Source organism: Phacochoerus africanus, chromosome 6, assembly GCF_016906955.1.
Source record: "Phacochoerus africanus isolate WHEZ1 chromosome 6, ROS_Pafr_v1, whole genome shotgun sequence".
In the NCBI taxonomy this organism is placed as follows: domain Eukaryota; kingdom Metazoa; phylum Chordata; class Mammalia; order Artiodactyla; family Suidae; genus Phacochoerus; species Phacochoerus africanus.
Window position 1 is genome coordinate 34410390 of NC_062549.1, and position 20314 is coordinate 34430703.

Consider the following 20314-nt stretch of genomic DNA (forward strand, 5'->3'; position numbering starts at 1 on the left):
AGTCATATTTGTTAACCACTGTGCCACAAAGGGAACTCCATCCCTCTGCCTTTCTCTTATAAGGACACTCATGTCTGCATGTAGGGCCCACTTGGCTCATCCACGATAATCTCCCCATCTCAAGATCCTTAAAGTAATCACATCTTCAAAGACTTTTCTTCCACATAAAGTAACACTTAGAAGTTTTAGGTATTGGGGGAGTTCCCGTCGTGGCTCAGTGGAAACGAATCCGACTAGGAACCATGAGGTTGCGGGTTCAATCCCTGGCCTTTCTCAGTGGGCTAAGGATCCAGTGTTGTCATGAGCTGTGGTGCAGGTCACAGACGCGGCTCAGATCCCAAGTTGCTGTGGCTGTGGTGTAGGCTGGTGGCTACCGCTCCAATTCAACCCCTAGCCTGGGAACCTCCATATGCCGCAGGAGCGGCTCAAGAAATGGCAAGAAAAAAAAAAAAAGTTTCAGGGATTCAGACCTAGTATTGTTGAGAGCCATTGTTCAGTCCCCTACAAGTGGCAATGCCCAATATCTACATGGGTATTATAGAGAAAGAGGTGCCTTTTACACTGCTATTGGGTATTAAATTGTTAACACATTTCTTGATGGCACATTAACCTCAGTTTGCTTCTCCAGGTCCACTGTCTTCTCCATCCCTCTGTGCCCCTGCAGGTCGACCTGTGTGGCCTGGCTGGGTTCTGCTACTGAGTCATGGGAAAGAGCTGGGAAGATGGGAAGAGGGCGAGGACACCGGTTCTTTGGTTTCCTCTGCTGCCTGGGTTTGCTGCATCTCTGCACCCACGGCCACATCTGTCAGGTGACCCTCCCCAAACATCACCCTCTGCAGGGTCTGGTAACTGCTCCCTCCCTGCCTGCCCCAGGCGGGGGTGGTAGTACTGCCAGCACTGCCCCATCCTTGGCTGGTTTCACACAGGTGTACATTGTCCTTTTATTAGACACCCTCACCAGCCCAGTTTTAGCATGCCACTTGTTTCCTGTCAAGCCCTGACTGGCGCTAGCACCATGGGTCAAATCAGAAGTCTATTTATAAGAAAGTTCATCAGCAGCGTTATTTATAATAACAAAAACTCAAAATGGCCAAAATAACCAAATTGGAGACTGGTTTTAAGCAAATTATGATGCCTCCACATAGAATATAAAAATGCATTAACAATCATATTGTAAAAGAATATTACTAAAATGGAGTTCCCTGATGGCCGAACAGTTAAGGACCTGGTGTTGTCACTGCTGTGGTGCAGGCTCTATCCCTGGACCAGGCTAATTTTGCATGTTGAGGGTATGGCCAAAAAAAAAGGAATATTATTAAAATGATAAAATGGTCATAAAATGGCCCACATATATTCCTAGGTTAAAAAAACCCACAAAATTTTGTATATAATAATGTCCCATTTTTGTAAAAAAGTTTTTAATGGGAAAGGTTAAAACCATTTGTAATATTACATTTTAATAAAAATGTTATCAATATGTGCTTGTGGAGTTCCTGTCCTGGCGCAGCAGAAATGAATCCGACTAGGAACCGTAAGGTTGCAGGTTGGATCCCTGGCCTCGCTCAGTGGGTTAAGGATCTCGAGTTGCTGTGGCTTTGGGTAGGCTGGAAGCTGTAGCTGGGGCTAGGCCCCTAGCCCGGGAACCTCCATATGCAGCGGGTATGGCCCTAAAAAGACCAAAAAAAAAAAAAAAAGTGCTTGTATATCTTACAAAATGTGTATTTTGTTGTGTAGCTGTCATATAATTGAATGTAAGCATCATGCCATATTTCTATAATAAAGTACATTGTATAGATATATTATATATGTCACTTTTGTAAAGTATTATTTACATATGTATTTGTATCATATATTTTGTGTCATATATGTTATATATAACATACAATACATAATACACAAGTTATAGAGATCGTGTATGTATATGCATGTGTGAATGTATATCTTCCAGTTGTCAGCTGAGATCATTCAGCCCTTTGGGCCTGAGAAGCAAATTGGTTGTATCCTCTATTCCGTGTTTGCGGACAATATAATGTACAACGTCCCGTTCAAGATTTATTCAGATTTCCAGGGGCTCACCGCTGCCTCGGGCCTCTCTCTCTCTCAGCCCGCTCAGGCTTCTCTCCCCTCTCCCGCTTCACTGCTGCAGCTTAGACTGCGGATTCAGCCATTTCCCTGAATTTCTCCAAAACCATCTGCACAAGGCAAATGTGTGTGTGCCCGACTTCTTCTTAAGGTTCAGAATTCTGCATGGCTCAGGTACCCAGGGCAGGCGTCTTAGGCGCCCGGCTCCGCAGGATCTGATTGGAGGACCGGCCATGGCCGTGGGCGTGGACGGGGGCGTGGCTGCAGCCGTGGGGCTGCCCACCCGGACCGCGGCGCCAGGGCAAGGCCCGCCCTTACTCTAAGCTCTGCCCGCTTGTTTCCCCCGCCCCCTCTTTACAGCGTCCTCCCCACCCAACATTGCAAACCTAGACTCCTTGATACCTCCGACCGACGTCAGTCTGGAACGGAGGAGACCAACAAGGAGAATCTCTGAACAGTGAGTCCCTCCCACTTCCAGGTCTCTAAGAGGAAGGAAGCCCTGAATGATGCGGGCGCAGCCCGCGCTCGCTAGCCGAGTGGGCTGGAGCAGGTCCCTTTCTGCTGCTTTCCAGCTGTTTGGTTAGGGCACCGGTGTCCAGGTGCCTCAGTTTCCTTATGTACCAAACCCGAGCGGCACTAACATTTAAGACGGTCGCTGAGAATTAAATGAGTTAAATACAGAAAAATATCTTTGGACTTGGTAGTAGGCAGAAGTTTCTTAGAGTTTAATATGTACAAGGTGCTTAGAATGTTTGGTACAAAGTAAATACTATTAAATGTTGGCTCTTTTTTTTTCTGCATAAATATGCATTATGCCGTCACCCCATCCCTCCCACGAACGTGCAAGAGCAGCTAGTCCGTTTGGTTTTGAATTGCATATTTATACCTATAACTATACCTAAAATACCAGAAGAAAATATTTTAATATGTTGGAGGTGGAATTATAGTGCTTATTTCTTCCTTTTATTTTCTTTGTGGCTTTTAAAGTTTTTCAAGTTTGGTATATTGAGCATTTGTTATTTTTGCAACTATGGAAAATGCAAATTTTTTTTTCAAAAGAAAGGCAAGAGAAGCCTCTTGGGATGATAATGATGTAGGTTAGGAGAAATCTTTCCCCTGCATGTAAGTGAATTAAAACCCTGGAGACCAGGCACGGCTCCTTGGCTCCTCCAGAAATGAGTGGTCCTTAAAAATTAATGATTCCCCACCGTTTGCATTTCAGAAGAAATTCGTGATTATCTCCTGCTCTTCAGACCTGCCATTTCAGCATCTTAAAAAGAAACCAAAGAGAAATTAAAGTTCACGACCAGAGACCTTCCTACAAATCAAATTTTCTCTTCGGTTCCTAGTTTTTAAGCGGCTTAGTCTGCTTCCTTGCCCCTAATTGCTCTATTAATTTAATCTGCTAGGAGTCTCCCACGAGTCTAATCAGTCTTCGGGGCTGGTTCTGGCTAGGCTGGTTTCTTCCATGGGGTTATGCTGAGCTGTTTTACGCGTCGTCCTGAGTTCTGTTTTGCTAGCTTTCTCCTGACCTAATTAAATGAGTATATGTGAGGAGTAGCACATTAACTGAAATGCTATGGACTCCTTTTCTTTTCCTCCTGTGAAGACCTGGAGCTACACTTTGTCCTAATTTTCCTATTTTGGTTCCTCATTGTTTTTCTCTCTCTCTCTCTCTTTGCTCTTTAGGGACGCACCCAGGGTATATGGAAGTTCCCAAGCCAGGGGTCAAATCAGAGCTACAGCTGCTGGCCTACACCACAGCCATAGCAATGCAGGATCGAGCCACATCTGCGACCTATACCACAGCTCAGGGCAATGCCGGATCCTTAACCCACTGAGCGAGGCCAGGGATCAAACCTACAACCTCATGGTTCCTAGTTGGATTCGTTTCTGCTGTGCCACAGTGGGAACTCCACCTCATCGTTTCTCTTAAAGGCACTCAGTCGCTTCATGTTTATCTAGCATAAATCAGTGCTTTGCATAAAAACGCACCCTAAGCAAGTTAGTGTACTTTCATTTCCTCATCTGTAAAGTGGAGATAAAAATGTCTGCATTGGTTTCCCAGGGCTGCTATAACAAATGACCACAAGCTTGGTGGCCTAAAACAGTAGGAGTTTACTCTCCTCACAATTCTAGAGGTCAAAAGTACAGACTTGAGAAGACACAAGGCCGTGCTTCCTCCAAAGTCTCCAGGGGGAGAATCCTTCCGGCTCTGGCCTTCTCTGGTTTGTGGCAACACAACTCCCATCTCTGCCTCTATCTTCCTCCTCTGTGCCTCAAATGTCCTGCTCCTTTCTGTTACAGGGACACCCATCATTAAATGGAGGGCCATCTCTAAATTGAAAATGATCTCATCCTAAAATCTCTAATTTAATTACATCTGTAAAAACCCTATTTTCTTTTTTTAAAAAAATTATGGTTGATTTACAATGTCGTGCTGATTTCTGCTGTATAGCATAGGACCCAGGTACATGTATCTATATATGCATTCTCTTTCTCATATCATCCCCCATCATGTTCTGTTCCAAGAGACTGGACACAGTTCCCTGTGCTATACAGCAGGACCTCATTGCTTATCCATTCTAAATGTAATAGTTTGCATCTGCCAACCCCAAACTCCCAGTCCATCCCATTCCCTCCTGCCACCCCCTTGGCAACCACAGGTCTCTTCTCCATGTCTGAGTCTGTTTCTATTTTTTTTTTTTTTGTCTTTTGTCTTTTGAAGGCCACTCCCACAGCATATGCAGGTTCCCAGGCTAGGGATCCAAGCAGAGCTGTAGCCGCCAGCCTACACCAGAGCCACAGCAACCCCAGATCTGAGCTGTGTCTGCAACCTACACCACAGCTCACAGCAACACTGGATCCTTACCCCACTGAGCAAGGCCAGGGATCGAACCTGCAACCTCATGGTTCCTAGTTGGATTCTTTTCCAATGTGCCACAATGGGAACTCCTGTTTCTGTTTTATAGATAGGTTCATTTGTGTCATATTTTAGACTCCACATATGTGATATCATAAGGTATTTGTCTTTCTCTTTCTGACTTCACTTTGTATGGGAATCTCCAGTTGCATCCATGTTGCTGCAAATGGCATTATTTCATTCTTTTTTTATGGCTGAGTAGCATTCCATTGTGTATATGTACCACATCTTCTTAATCTACTCATCTGTTAGTGGACATTTAGGTTGTTTCTGTGTCTTGGTTAGTGTATCTTATGCATGCATTTATCTTTTGGGGTAATTTTTTTTTTTTTTTGCTTTTTTTAGGGCCATACCCACGGCATATGGAAGTTCCCAGGCTAGGGGTCGAGTCAGAGCTACAGCTGCCCGCCTACACCACAGCCACTGCAATGCCAGATCCGAGCCATAGTTCATGGCAATGCCAGATCCTTAACCCACTGAGCAAGGCCAGGGATCAAACCCGCATCCTCATGGATCCTAGTCAGGTTCATTAACCACTGAGCCACAATGGGAACTCTGCACATATCTCTTTGAATTGATGTATGGCCAGAGTAGGATTGCTGGGTCATATGGTAGTATATTTAGTTTTCTGAGGTACCCCCATACTGTTTTCCACAGCAGTTGTACCAATTTCCATTCCCGCCAACAGTGTAGGAGGGTTCCCTTTTCTCCATACCACCTCCAGCATTTGTTATTTGTGGACCTATGAATGATGGCCATTCTGACTGGTGTGAGGTGGTACCTCATTGTAGTTTTGATTCACATTTCTCTAATAATTGGTGATATTGAGCATTTCTTCATGCACCTCCTGTCCATCCATAGGTCTTCCTTAGAGAAATGTCTATTTAGGTCTTCTGCCCATTTTTCCATTGGTTGGTTTTTTTGCTCCTATTCTCACATAAGATCACCATTTACAGGTATCTGGGATTCTGATTTGGACATACCTTTTTTGGGGGAGGGGGAGACTCTTCAGCCTCTGTACCTTATCAACCTTACTGGGTTGGAATGTGAAGATGAAGATACCGTATCACATTGATAATGCCATGATTATGTAGGTAATGCGGCTCCCGCAGGGCCTGACACATGCACAGGACGTGCTCAGCCAGCACTCACCATCATCACAATCACCACAACGAGGGAGTGCTTATGCTGGGGGTCCTGACACCCAGCCTAACCGTGTCTCAATCCACTCACTCCCCAGCATCTCTCTGAAGGCGATAATGCCCCATTGCACAGATACTTCAGAAGCTTGCAGGGGCTGGTAATAAGAGACACAGCTGGGTGGAGTTCTTGCTGTGGCCCATTAGCTTAAGAATCTGACTGCTGGAGTTCCTGTCGTGCCACAGTGGAGACGAATCCGACTAGGAACCATGAGGTTGCAGGTTCGATTCCTGGCCTCGCTCAGTGGGTTAAGGATCTGGTGTTGCCATCAGCTGTGGTGTAGGCTGTAGATGGGATTTGGATCCCGCATTGCTGTGGCTGTGGTATAGGCTGGTAGCTGTAGCTCCGATTGGACCCCTAGCCTGGGAACGTCCATATGCCTCGGGTGCAGCCCTGAAAAAAAAAAAAGAAAAAGACTCTGACTGCAGTGGCTCCAGTTGCTATGGAATTGCAGGTTCGAGCCCCAGTCTGGTGCAGTGGATTAAAGGATCTACATTGCCACAGCGGTGGCTCGGATTCACTCCCTGGCCTGGGAACTTTCACATGCCTGGGTGTGGCCATAAAAAAAAAAAAAAAAAAGAGGTCCAGCTGGGATTCAAACCCAGGTTTTTGTGACTTCAGAGCCTGTGCCCTCCTCCACTGCACCTGGTCACTTTAGTAGGCGTTGTCTTTCTACTCCTCTGCTGTGACCCAGCACCTCCCCCATCCCTGACCATGCTTTGCTCTCTGACCCAGAACTGTATTCAGTGGAAAGAATTAGCAATGGAGAAACAGAGAAGTTTCTCTGGGTTTCCACACTCTCTGGAGTGTCCTTGTGACACGGTGGCTGGCTTGCCTCAGGGTGAATGGTCTGAGAGAGAGGAGGACGACCCTGTGCCCTTTAGGTACTCACCTGGAAGGTCCCACATCCCTTCTGCCACTCTTTGTTCTTGGGAAGTGAGTCACCAGGTTGGGCCCACCCTAATGGGGAGGAGAATTAGGTGCCAGCCTTTGGAAGGAGACATCTCAGAGGATCTGTGGGCTCGTGTAGAAACTACCACACAACTCCTGCCACCAGGGAGGAAGGTGGCCTCTGTCTTAAGTGCTTAATCCAGCTGCTGGAGCCAAGTCTGTAGCTGTGCAGAGAGAGGCAGGCCTGGCGCTGAGTTTAGGGCCAGGGGCGGAAGAGAATGAAATTGTTCCACATAAATGAATGGGAAGAATTTGAGCTTTAGGTCAAAAGAAGGGAGGAAGAGGGGTTCCCGTGTGGCTCAGTGATAACCAACCCAACTAGTATCTGTAAGGTTGCAGGTTCGATCCCTGGCCTCGATCAGTGGATTAAGGATCCAGCGTTGCCATGAGCTGTGGTGTAGGCTGCAGATGCGGCTTGGATCCTGCATTGCCATGACTGTGGTATGGGCTGGAGGCCGTAGCTCCAATTCGACCCCTAGCTTGGGAACTTCCATATGCCACTAGTGTGGCCCTAAAAAGACCAAAAATGGGGGGGAGGGAGGAGAAGTGAGAGAGGGGAGATAAGAGGCATGCAGTGTGCCTGGAAGACTTGTGAGAACAGGTCTCGCTGATGTTACATCTGATGTCGTGTGGCCAGAGTGTTAGAGTTAGGTCCCTCATTGTACCAAGCCACCCAGAGACTCTGCTACACACACACACACACACACACACACACACACACACACACACATGCATGACCTTGTGTGAGAGTCTTTCAGTGGCACTTATGGAAAGGGGCAGAGTTTCCTTCCATAGTCTAAGCAGGGACCACACATGAGGACAGCAAGCCATCCCAGAATTTACCCTGTTACACAAGCAAATACTGGAGACCATGAAGCCCCGGGAATTCTCAGACTCTTGGAGAAGGTGTTTCTGTGAGCCTGGGAAAGGAGGCAATCTTAGGAAATAGAGCCCAGCTGGTGGTCCCTGCTGTGGATTTGATACCCAGCACAGGTGCTTCGTGTGGGAGAAGCAGAGCCTGTCCTACTTCACAGGCAGCCTCGGGCAAGGGAAGATCTTAGCCACTCTGCTGCCGTAGAGGGACTGCGGTTAGGTCTTTGGGGTTAATTTTGCTACTGACTGTCTTTGGAGCATTAAACCAAACTCAACTGAGTAAACGTGAAAGATCTTATTGGCCTTATTCAGCAGTTCGTAAATTGGGCAGCCGCCCATCTAGCAGATAGAAAGGAGCCCCAAGGAGATGCACAGAGTGGAAAACACGTATGGGAGGAAGAGGGAGGAATAAGGAAGCTCCTAGACCAAACCTCAGGTTGGTCACTGCAAGGTCGCTTTCCCTTAGGGGAAGGTGGGGATCTAGCAGGAAATTACCTGTCTGTGCTGCTTTGACCATTCCTGATTGGTTTAAGATTCCCTTTCTTGGAGTTCCCCTCGTGGCTCTTCAGAAAGGAATCTGACTAGGATCCATGAGGATGCAGGTTCGATCCCTGGCCTTGCTCAGTGGGTTAAGGATCTGGCATTGCCATGAGCTGTGGTATAGGTCACAGATGCAGCTCAGATCCTGTGTTGCTGTGGCTGTGGCCTAGGCCAAGAGATACAGCTCCGATTGGAGCACTAGCCAGGGAACCCCTGTATGCCACACCTTAAAAAAAAAAAAAAAAATTCCCTTTTTGGAAGAGCCAAAACTGTAATTCATTTACATCTCCATTTTGGTGACTTGGAGCTTAGCATGAGTAACTCCATTTTGGGCCTGTCGTCTTACTTTTAACAGGATCCAATGTTTTCCGACAAAATCCTAAGATGCTGTTTTGCAAGTTTTCTTCCTTATTTTATGTTGTTTGCTTTCCTCTTCTATAATAAATGATGGTTTGGGGTTGAGGATATCCGTGGACTTCAGGCTTAATTAAGCCTAAAAAATAAGTTTCATGTCACTCAGTTTCAGGTGTGCTGTCAACATTATTCTCGTCATTCTGTTCCACGTAGGGGTTGGATTTTTATATCTCTTTTGACAAACATAAAGCACTGTTGAGAAATCCCTTAAAAGAAATAATACCTCCAATATTTTAGTATTTAACAAAAATCCTTTTGGGAGTTCTCATTGCGGTGCAGTGGAAACGAACCGACTAGTGTTCGGGAGGATGTGGGTTCGATCCCTGGCCCCGTGCAGTGGGTCGGGGATCCAGCATTGCTGTGAGCTGTGGTGTAGGTTGCAAATGTGGCTGAGATCCTGAGTTGCTGTGGCTGTGGCATAGGCTGGTGGCTGTAGCTCCAATTCGACCCCTGGCTTGGGAACTTCTGTGTGCTGTGGGTGCAGCCCTAAAAAGAAAAACCTTTTGACAGGTAGAGGCACCAAGGGAAAGGAGGTTAAGTGGAGGAGAAAACATTATGAAGCTTGAGCGTTGAATGTTTCTCCAAGACTCCATTTCACCAGCTCATTGCATATTTAAAAGTCATGCCTGGGTTTCTCTGAGTCACTGTGCCCATCATGGGCAAGTCTGGGTCTTGGTTCTCAGTGGAACCCAGTGCCTGCCATGGTCTATACTCAGGAGACCTTTGTTGACTTGGGTTTTCATAGGAGACCAGTTACACTGAGAGGTTAGTTAGGATCTAGTTCTAGGAAATTCTCAAAGGTAAAAATATTTTAAAATAATAATGTCCCTGATCAAAAGGTCCTGAATTTCCTTATTGCTAATTTGATCAAGAATCAGGAAGGCAGAGGAGGCAGCTCTCAGGGTGGGATTTGGGGGGAATGAGGGGGACGATGGCAGGTGGCTGGTGCATTTGTCTGTGCTACAGACACACATCAAAGGTAGGGTTCGTACACATCCTTTTGCCTGTTTTCAAAAGCCTCACTACTGGATGTCACTCCGTACAACTAAATGGTGTGTAGACTTTGAAAGGGATCCATTGCTCCCTGGAGGAGATATTACCTGATCTTACCCTCCCCTACTTCCATCTGTACATTTTGAGCCCCCAGATAGATGTTGATGATGTTTGATCCGTTGATGAGAATGGGGGCTGTCTCTGACCCAGTGTGACCCCTTGCAGCAGTCCACCCCAGCTCCAGGCTCCACCCACACCTTACTACCAGCCTTCCCTCAAGGTCAGCTCGTAACTCCCACCTCCAGGCTCAGTACACTCACCCAGTCCTATAAAGGATGGAAGTGTTGGAGTTCCCGTGTTGGCACAGCAGAAAAAAATCCGACTAGGAACCATGAGGTTGCAGGTTCGATCCCTGGCTTCACTCAGTGGGTTAAGGATCCAGCATTGCCGTGAGCTGTGGTGTAGGTTGCAGACGCGGCTTGGATCCTTCGTTGCTGTGGCTGTGGCATAGGCCGGCGGCTACAGCTCCAATTAAACCCCTAGCCTGGGAACCTCCATATACCATGGGTGCGGCCCTATAAAGATAAAAAATAAAAACAAAAAAAAAAAGGATGGAAGTGTCAACCAGAGCCTTATGATGCAGAGAAAATTGTCTCAAACACCCTATTCCACAGACTTTGAAAACCCCCGTGCCTTCTTCAAGGTTTCTGCAAGCTCTCAGGGGACCTGAGTTCTGAGTTACCTCTTGTCCTGACCTTCTGCTTCTGTGAATTAGTTCAGTTTAGGGCTCATCTCGCTGTTTCACGTAACCCTAACGTGACACTCAGCCATTTCCTTCATTCCTGTAGATTCACCCTGACATATCTTTGTGTACATGGAAATTGAAGAAGATAGAGGGATTTGTATCACAGAAAATGAGACAAGTTAAAAGTAAACATTAGCCATCCTTTACATCTTCCTTGGTTGTGTTCTTAAAAACACTCCTCAGCCATTTCGGCTGCTTCGTGCCACGTTATGTAACATCCTTTCCATCGTCTTTCCTTCTCTCTTCTCTCAGGAGAAATGACAAAAACCACACAAAACCATCATCTCGCTCCGTCTCCCCATCCCCCTCTCTCTCCTCCCAGTTCCAGGCCTCCCTTACACACTCAAGGGCCGAAGCAATGTTTTGCAGTTTCCTCTCCTAAGGAAGGGCTCTTCTTAAATTCTAAGATGCATCAACCCCAGCCCTAGTTTCTGTCTGGATATTAGAAGGGGGATGTGATGATGGGTTCCTTTTCTAGTTACTGCGATGCCCAGTTTCTCCATTTATAAAGTGAGGATATAACACTGCCTTCATCCAAGGGTTGTGAGACCGAGTAAGGTAATGCAGAAAGTCCGTATTAGCTCATGCTTGGCATACAACCCACAGAAATGTTTTTTATTCTTTTTTTTTTTCATCTTTTTGCCTTTTCTTGGGCCACTCCCATGGCATATGGAGTTCCCAGGCTAGAGATCTAATTGGAGCTGTAGCCGCCAGCCTACGCCAGAGCCACAGCAACTCGGGGTCCCAGCCGCATCTGTGACCTACACCACAGCTCACGGCAACACCGGATCCTTAACCCACTGAGCAAGGCCAGGGATTGAACCCACAACCTCATGGTTCCTAGTCAGATTCGTTAACCACTGCACCACGTCGGGAAATATGTTTTTTGTTCTTATGGGTTCTCTCTCATCCTGCCCACTGAGGTCCTGATCAGACATTTAGGGCCAAGTTGAGTGCCAGCGCCCCCCGTGGAGACGCTGAGCTCCCCCTTCAGTCACTCCCTCCTGGCATCTTTGTGGCCTTGGCTGACACTTCCCTTCAGGCAAAGAGGAATAAGACAAGCCACTGAATGGGTTTATAATCTGGAGGGACAGACAGATGTGGGCGTATAGAAAGGGAACGATCCAAGGCAGGTGAGGATGGCGTGGAGGAAGGACAAGCAGAAGGGTCAGTGAGCCGGCTTCAAGGTCTTAAAGCCGAAGTCCGCAGGGCGATCGCGTTGCCAGTGTTGTCCGCCCAGAATGCCGTCATGCAGGTCTCAAGTTAGCTTTTCATCCACGACCAGTCTTACTAAGGCTTGCCTCCATCCCGCTGTGTTGATTGTTTCAACATGCGTGGATCAGTCAGAGTTCTATCAGGGAAGCAACCTCACTATGAGTTACGGGAGAAGGAATTTTTTATAGGAAATGGACCTTACACAATTTGGGGAAGAGTTGGGGAGGCAAAGGTCTGGGAAGGAGAGGTGAAGACTCAGAGGATGTTACCCCCCAGCCCTGGCTGACGGGGAAATCTGGAGCCCAGGCACGTCCAGCTGCTGGAGTAGGATGGGGCCGGGGCTGGAGTTGAAGTCTAAGGAGGATTGTTGGATCTTCACGACACACCTCTGTGTTCACAGCAGCGTCTCTGCTGGCAGGCCTGGGATGCTGTTGTTGGCAGAGCCTGTGAACAGGAGAGAACTGGATGCAGGGGGCGAGGGTGGAGTGAGGGCATCCTGGAGCCCCCGGGCATGTCTGAGCCTGGCTCTCGCCACCTCTCTTTGGTGATCTTAGGACCATAATGATGCCTGCCTCATTTCCACTTCCTACATCTCTCCCGACCTCACTTTTGGCCAACTCAACCCAGAATCATACAGAGAAAGGACTTCTAGGAAACATAACTCCCAATAGAACAATCCAGCACCACATTTACTCTACATCTCAGTCTTCATTGCAAATTGGAAAAAATGACTACCTCTTGGAACAGAGAATGAAACGTATTAAGAGGGAGCAGCTATAGGATCGGAGTAAATGGCAGGGCCCGCATTTTAGGACAGAGAGCCCCTAATCAAATTCCACACATACATGTATAAAAGAGAAAGAGAGATGGTTCTGCAGAACAATGGGGGGAGGAAGTCTCCTCAGATAAATGATGCTGGGCCAACTGGATGTCCGAATGGGATAAACATTCATCTTGACCCCCTACCGTACAACCTATATAAACATCAGATCCAAAATATTAAAGATCTAAATATGAAAGATAAGACTATAAGTCTTCTAAAATATAAAATAGAAGACTATCTCCATGACTTCGAAGTCAGGGGCGATTTCTTAAATAGGAGTTCCCGTCGTGGTGCAGTGGTTAACGAATCCAAGGTTGCAGGTTCAATCCCTCGCCTTGCTCAGTGGATTAAGGATCTGGTGTTGCCGTGAGCTGTGGTGTAGGTCGCAGACTCGGCTTGGTTCCTGCGTTGCTATGACTCTGGCATAGGCCGGTGGCTACAGCTCCAATTCCACCCCTAGCCTGGAAACCTCCATATGCCGCGGGAGCGGCTCAAGAAATGGCAAAAAGACAAAAAAAAAAAAAAAAGATTTCTTAAATAGAATATAAAAAGCCCTAATCCCTTTTGGAGAAAACACAGAACAATTGTACCGTTGTTGGATGGAGTACAGTTGTCCCTCAGTATTTGACATGGGATTGGTTCCAGGATCCCCACAGGGGCCAAAATCTGTATTTATATATGAAGGGCTGACTATATACATTAATTCAACCACTTTGGAAAACTGTTTGATGGTGTTCACTAAAACTGAATCTCTTTAGGCCCAATATTCCAGCAATTTCACTTCTAGATATATACCTACTATAAATGTGTAGGTAGGTATTCCAAAATATTTGTATAAGAATATTTCTAGGAGTTCCCGTCATGGCTCAGTGGTTAACAAATCTGACAAGGAACCATGAGGTTTTGGGTTCAACCCCTGACCTTGCTCAGTGGGTTAAGGATCCAGTGTTGTTGTGAGCTGTGGTGTGGCTCACAGATGTGGCTTGGATCTGGCCTTGCTGTGGTGTAGGCCAGCAGCTGTAAGTCCGATTGGACCCCTAGCCTGGGAACCTCCATATGCCACAGGTACGGCCCTAGAAAAGGCAAAAAAAAATATTTCTAGGGAGTTCCCGTAGTCGCTCAGTGGTTAACGAATCTTACAAGGAACCATGAAGTTGTGGGTTCGATCCCTGGCCTTGCTCAGTGGGTTAAGGATCTGGCATTGCTGTGGCTGTGGTATAGGCCAGCAGCTGTAGCTCCGATTGGACCCCTGGCCTGGGAACCTCCATATGCTGTGGGTTCGGCCCTAAAAAGACAAAAGACAAAAAAAAATGTTTCCAGTTGCTTTATTAATAGTCTGAACCAGAAGGCAATTTAAATGTCCATCAATGGTAGAGTAGATAAACCATGTGGTGTGTTCACACTGTGGAATATTATACAGCAATGAAAATTTAAAAACTACTGCAACATTCAACACAGATTAATTCTGCTGACATAATTTTGAGCAAAAGAAGACTGACTGAAATGAATATGCAGTGTATGATCACAGAAAGCTCAAAATGTAAGAAACTAATCTATGATTTAGAAGTCAGGATAATGGTTTCCTTTAGGTAGTGAAGGTTAGCAACAGAGAGGGGTTATGAGGGAGGCGTTGGACATGCTGAGAATATTCTAGGTTTTGATCTGGAAGGTGGTTATAGTCTGTGATAATTCGTTAAGCTGTGCAAGTATGACACACTTTCTGCATGTGTGTTTTCTTTCAGTTTTTTCAAAAGCTTGTTTTTAGAAAAGCTTTTAAAATATCCTTTTTAAAAATCCATCACCAGTTGTTGTATCTGTGGTCTTTTTCTTACCTCGCAACTTTTCTTGCTCCTGCATTATTTCCTACCCTTTTACTCTAAAAATGTTTTCCTTTCATAATTCTTCTCGTACCTTGGATGCCTAACTTTACTATTCAACAAATACTTCTTGCATACCCATAATATTTCAAGCACTGAGCCAGGCCTAGAATTTGTCATGGTGAATAAGCTAGCAAGGATTCTGACCTTATGGAACTGGAGCTTAGAGTGGAAAGAGGCTTCTAAATAGTTAATTGCATCATACCTGACTCTTCTTGCACTTCCCAAGATTTAGGTCTTCCCCAAAGTTCCAGATTAAAGTCACCTTCTCAAAATCCAGTGTTTGTGGCCATTAATGACCCATCACTCCCTACATCATCATTGCGTAAGAACCTCAGCATCAACTTTGACAGTGTCCTTCATTCCACATCCCAAGTTGGACCCCATCTTGCCCATTTCTATCTCCGAAATGTGCACACCCACCCCCTCTTCTTTCCAGCCATTGCTTTCATCCAAACTATCGCCTTCTTATTTCAAGTTTATTTGCAGAAATAGAAGCCACTCAAGCTAGTTTGAACAGAACTCAGCTTTAGGCGGCTAATGAATTGTTGAAAAATCTGGTGAATACAGTGGAAACAGAGCTTCCAGGAACAATACCCAACTCTTAGAAACCTACTATCTCTGTCAACAATTAGAAAGTGAGTTCTGGAGTTCCCATTGTGGCTCAGTGGCTAATGAACCCGACTAGGAACCACGAGGTTGTGGCTTCGATCCCTGGCCTTGCTCAGTGGGTTAAGGATCCGGCATTACCATGAGCTGTGGTATAGGTTGCAGATGTGGCTCGGATCCTGTGTGGCTGTGGCTGTGGCGTAGGCCGGTGGCTACAGCTCCGATTCGACCCCTATCCTGGGAACCTCCATATGCCAATGGGAGCGGCCCAAGAAAATGGCTAAAAGACAAAAAAAAAAAAAAAAGAAAGAAAGAAAGAAAATGAGTTCTTTCACTATAGAAGTTCTCCAATCAGGAAGTAAGTGACCCTGACCCTGGCACCATGTGGCCTCTGTATCACCCATGTCAGCAAAATAGATCCTTGTCTAGAAGTCTAGCTACAAGGAAATGTGTGAGTTGTAGTTACCAGCTTTCCAACCTTAGTCATACTGGCTAGAGTGGATGTGAGCAGCCAGTCCTCAGCATCTCTCCTCTCCCAGCTCGTCTCCCAGCGGCTCTGCACTTCCCCGCAGTTCCATTGTCTACTGCTTCCACCTCTGATCACATCACGCCAATGACTCATCCTCTCTACTGTGATCAGACCTCAGGTTGTCTTCCTGGTTTATGTCCTACTCCACGAGTTTCCTCTGCCCCAGACATTCACTGTTCCCCACACTCATCTTTCTCTTTCCCACCTCATGCATTGGTACATCATCAATCCTTCCCACTATCACTTCCCATTAAAATATGAAGCAGCCTTCGAGGCCCCTTCCAATGTCACTTCCTTTCTACCTTCTCCTCTTATCCCTTTGACTAAAGCGACCTCTCACTCCAGTTCCAAGAGAGCATCTCCTACCGCATTACTTAGTCAGAGATGTGAGCTGCAGTCCTAGCTGGGCCTGGGCACGGGAGATCATCCTAAACTCAGTTTCCCTCCCTGCGAAGGGGAGATGATAATAGTACCTTCTTCACAGGCCGGCTGGAAGGACTGGTTAAGAACCTAAGCTGCTAGTTCATACCCTCTGCAGGTGGCAGTTACTACCGTAGAGGTTGTTTTGTTTATCTTTGCACCCTCCAAGCCAGGTGCTGGATAAATACTGGTGTAATGGATGCGCAAGCCAAACCAAGCAATAATATTGATTAAGGTAACCTGAGGTCAAACGAGTGTGATACGTGGTCCTTCTCTGTTCAGGGTCAGTTTAGGGCACAGGTATGAGCAGATGAGGAGTTTCCACTTGTTTTAAAGTCAGAAGAAAAAAAAAACAGCTAAGAGTCTAAACAAACAGGAGCTCCCGTCGTGGCGCAGTGGTTAACGAATCCGACTAGGAACCATGAGGTTGCGGGTTCGGTCCCTGCCCTTGCTCAGTGGGTTAACGATCCGGCGTTGCCGTGAGCTGTGGTGTAGGTTGCAGACGTGGCTCGGATCCCGAGTTGCTGTGGCTCTGGCATAGGGTGGTGGCTACAGCTCCGATTGGACCCCTAGCCTGGGAACCTCCATATGCCGCAGGAGCGGCCCAAGAAATAGCAACAACAACAACAACAACAATAACAACAACAACAAAAGACAAAAAAAAAAGAGTCTAAACAAACAGGCTGGGGCCCAACCCCATGGTGTAGGCCTTGGCAAGTCAGTAGAGCCTCATGGATCAAAAACTTGAGAAAGATTCCCTCCCAAACTTTCATTAGATGGGCTCCCATTTCCATGTTCGGAGATGCAGCTGCCTAAACACAGAAAGGTGGGAAAGAGGCAGGAGGTCTCAGGCCAGATACATTCCCACCTGAGCCCCAGTGGAAAATATCCCTGCAGACTCAGATGCTGCTGGAGGAGTTAAATTGCTGTGCTGTACTTTGGAGACCCATTGGGCAGTATTTTATTAAATCAGAAATGCACACACGCCATGGTCCAGGAGTTCTGCTTCGAGATCTCCACCCCAGAAAGACATGCTCACAAGGAGATCTTTTCAAGGAGCTGCGCTGCTGCATTGTTTATGAGATCCAGACATTAAAAACAACCTGAGTATCCATCAATGATACATAAATAAAATGTGGTGTATTTAAATGTTAAAATACAAAATAGCAAACGCGGCAGCATGAACCAGATTTTCATATATCAATGTGAATAGATTTCAAAGTATAACTTTAAGGGGAGAAAACAAGTTGCAGACTGATGCATTCAGGATGATACCATTTAAAATATACAAGGAATGCCGTATATGGTTCAGGGCTGCATGTATATACAAGCTTTATACAACGGGCTGAAGAAATACGTGCTAAACTCATCATTGCAGTTACTTTTGGAAAGAGGAATTTGGGAACCAAATTTTATCTCTGATGTGTTTTAAAAATCAAAACCATAAAGCCGTAAAAGGAAAATATCAATAACTGAATTTAGGGTGGTGGTTGGAGTAGAAGAACACTGTTCTAGGAGTTTCCATCATGGCGCAGAGGAAATGAATCTGACTAGGAACCATGAGGTTGCGGGTTCCATCCCTGGCCTCTATCAGTGGGTTAAGGATCCGGTGTTGCCGTGAGCTGTGGTGTAGGTCACGGACACGGCTCGGATCTGGGGTTGCTGTGGCTGTAGCGTAGGCCAGAGGCTGTAGCTCTGATTAGACCCCTCACCTGGGAACCTCCATATGCTGTGGGTGTGGCCCTAAAAAGACAAAAACAAAACAAAACAAAACAAAACAAAACAACAACAAAAAACGCTGTTCTATATTACAAAGATTCTTTTTTCTCAGAAAAAAAATATGGCTTATGAGTCTGATATGTATGTGTGTGTTGTATTGTTCTGGATCCGGAGACCTTGGTGAATAACCTTGACCATGGTCCTTCAGGAATATTCTCTTGCAGGCAACAGAAATTAATCATTGCCACGGCACCTAAATTTCTGAGGTTCTTAAACGCTTTAAACTCTTTGACCCTCTGACAAAGCTGTGTCCTCTCGACTTTAGGGGGGGAAATGCACACACACAGTTGGCATATAACTTCAGGGGGGTTCTAGCCCTGGGATTAAGAGTCTGAACCACTGCAGGATATCCAGAGACTGACTTCTTTTGACCTCCAGAACAGCTGCGTTAAAAATGCATGGCAGAGAGACCAGGGAGACTTGTTAAAATATATACATACAGCGCTTTCTTTGCAGAAGGGTTGGTGTATGTATGTGTATGTGTGAGTGTATGTAAAAGCTGCTGAAACCCTAACAAAAAATAAGCACGGCTTCTCAAGAGCTCTCGGTATGCATCCCGAAATGGAATGTCAATAAGTCAGATCATTCTGGGAAACCCAAGACTTAGGCAGCCCAGCTTCTGCCAGTTGCAATGCCCGCATCCCAGTCCTCAGAAGCAGCTTCCCTCGGTGTGGAGCAGGAAGTGTAGACAAATGCATTTAGTTTTGCAGGACTGTGATGTCAGGCCCCACCCCTCTCTCAAGGACTGCACCACGGCCGGCCTGCTGCACAGCTAGCCTCTGTTGCCTCTTGCTGGAAGTTTTCAGGGTTTTATCCAACATCCCTGAAGGGCCCACATCACCTGTCTTTTTTGCCCCTTGACCTCAGACCTGGACTAAGATGGCTTTTTTTTTTTTTTTCCCTTAATCTTTTGAGGTCTGCACCCGAGGCATATAGAGATTCTCAGGCTAGGGGTCCAATTGGAGCTGTAGCCACTGGCCTACACCACAGCCACAGCGGCACAGGATCAGAGCAGTGTCTGAAACCTACACCGCAGCTCACCACAACTCTGGATGCTTAATCCTCTAAGTGAGGCCAGGGATTGAACCTACATCCTCATGGATGCTGGTCAGGTTTACTTCTTCTGAGCCACAACAGGAACTCCTAAGATGGCTTTTTAAACCAAACATTTTTTTAAAAGCAATCATTTTGGTATTTGAAGTCTTTTCATTAGACTTCTAGAAAAGAAAAAAACATACAGGGAATATAATTGGAAAATCACTCTGAAAATGTATCCATCCACTCTGCCTTTTCCAGTGGGCTCGGAGTTCTGTGAAATGGGGGTGACGAGCTGCCAGCACCCCAGAGCACAGGGCTTCCCATCAGCAGCCTTCGCCTTGGCAGCACTGTGGCCAGAACTCTAGAGGATGCATCAGACATTTAGAGAAAATGTAATCTCTTCCAAAGACCCAGAGTCAGATGGAGCCTTAAATATTTTATAGGAAAATATGTGCCCAAAAAATGTGACTTGGCAATAACGTGCAAGATGCTGTTCATTAAGGTTACTTGCTGACAGTGACAGCTGATAGAATGATCCAGGACCCAAATTATTTTGGAGCCATGAAAAATCTATCAAAAGTGTATGTATTCTTGTTCTTTAATTTTGCCAAGTTGAACTGGTTTTGGAGTGAGTAAATAAAATCTGGTTAGCTCGACTCTGAAATCCAAAGTAGTAAAGTGACACAGGGGTTTTTAAGCAGAGCCCTCGCCCTGCTTATCTTCAGATAAGGAGAATTAGCCTCCCCATCCTGCACTAATGAAGGTCTTAAAAACCCCACCTCTGCAGATGCAGGTGGATCTTTAAAATTCCTTGCATAGGGAGTTCCCGTCGTGGCACAGCAAAAATGAATCTGACTAGGAACCATGAAGTTGCAGGTTCAATACCTGGCCTCGCTCAGTGAGTTAAGGATCTGGTGTTGCCATGGGCTGTGGTGTAGGCCAGAGGCTATAGCTCCGATTAGACCCCTAGCCTGGGAAGCTCCATATGCCGTGAGTGCAGCCCTGAAAAAAAAAAAAAAAAATTCCTTGCCTAGGGAGTTCCCATTGTGGCTCAGCAGGTTAAGAACCTGACTAATATTCTTGAGGATGTGGGTTTGATCCCTGGACTCACTTACTGGGTTAAGGATCCACTGCTGTGGTGTAGGTTGGAGACCTCGAATCCCACGTTGCTGTGGCTGTGGCGTAGGGTGGCAACTGTAGCTCCATTTCGACCCCTAGCCTAGAAACTTGCATGTGCCATGGG

The 20314-nt window shown here is 46.3% G+C and overlaps 1 long non-coding RNA gene across 1 annotated transcript in view; it reads left to right on the top strand.

Moving 5' to 3' along the window:
- Nucleotides 1–2454: 2454 nt before the first annotated feature.
- LOC125129123 (uncharacterized) overlaps nucleotides 2455–20314 on the top strand; it is a 53937-nt gene continuing 36077 nt past the window's right edge. Inside the window, exon 1 of the long non-coding RNA XR_007135416.1 lies at nucleotides 2455–2539. This is a non-coding gene — a long non-coding RNA (uncharacterized LOC125129123). The remainder of the gene's footprint in view (nucleotides 2540–20314) is intronic.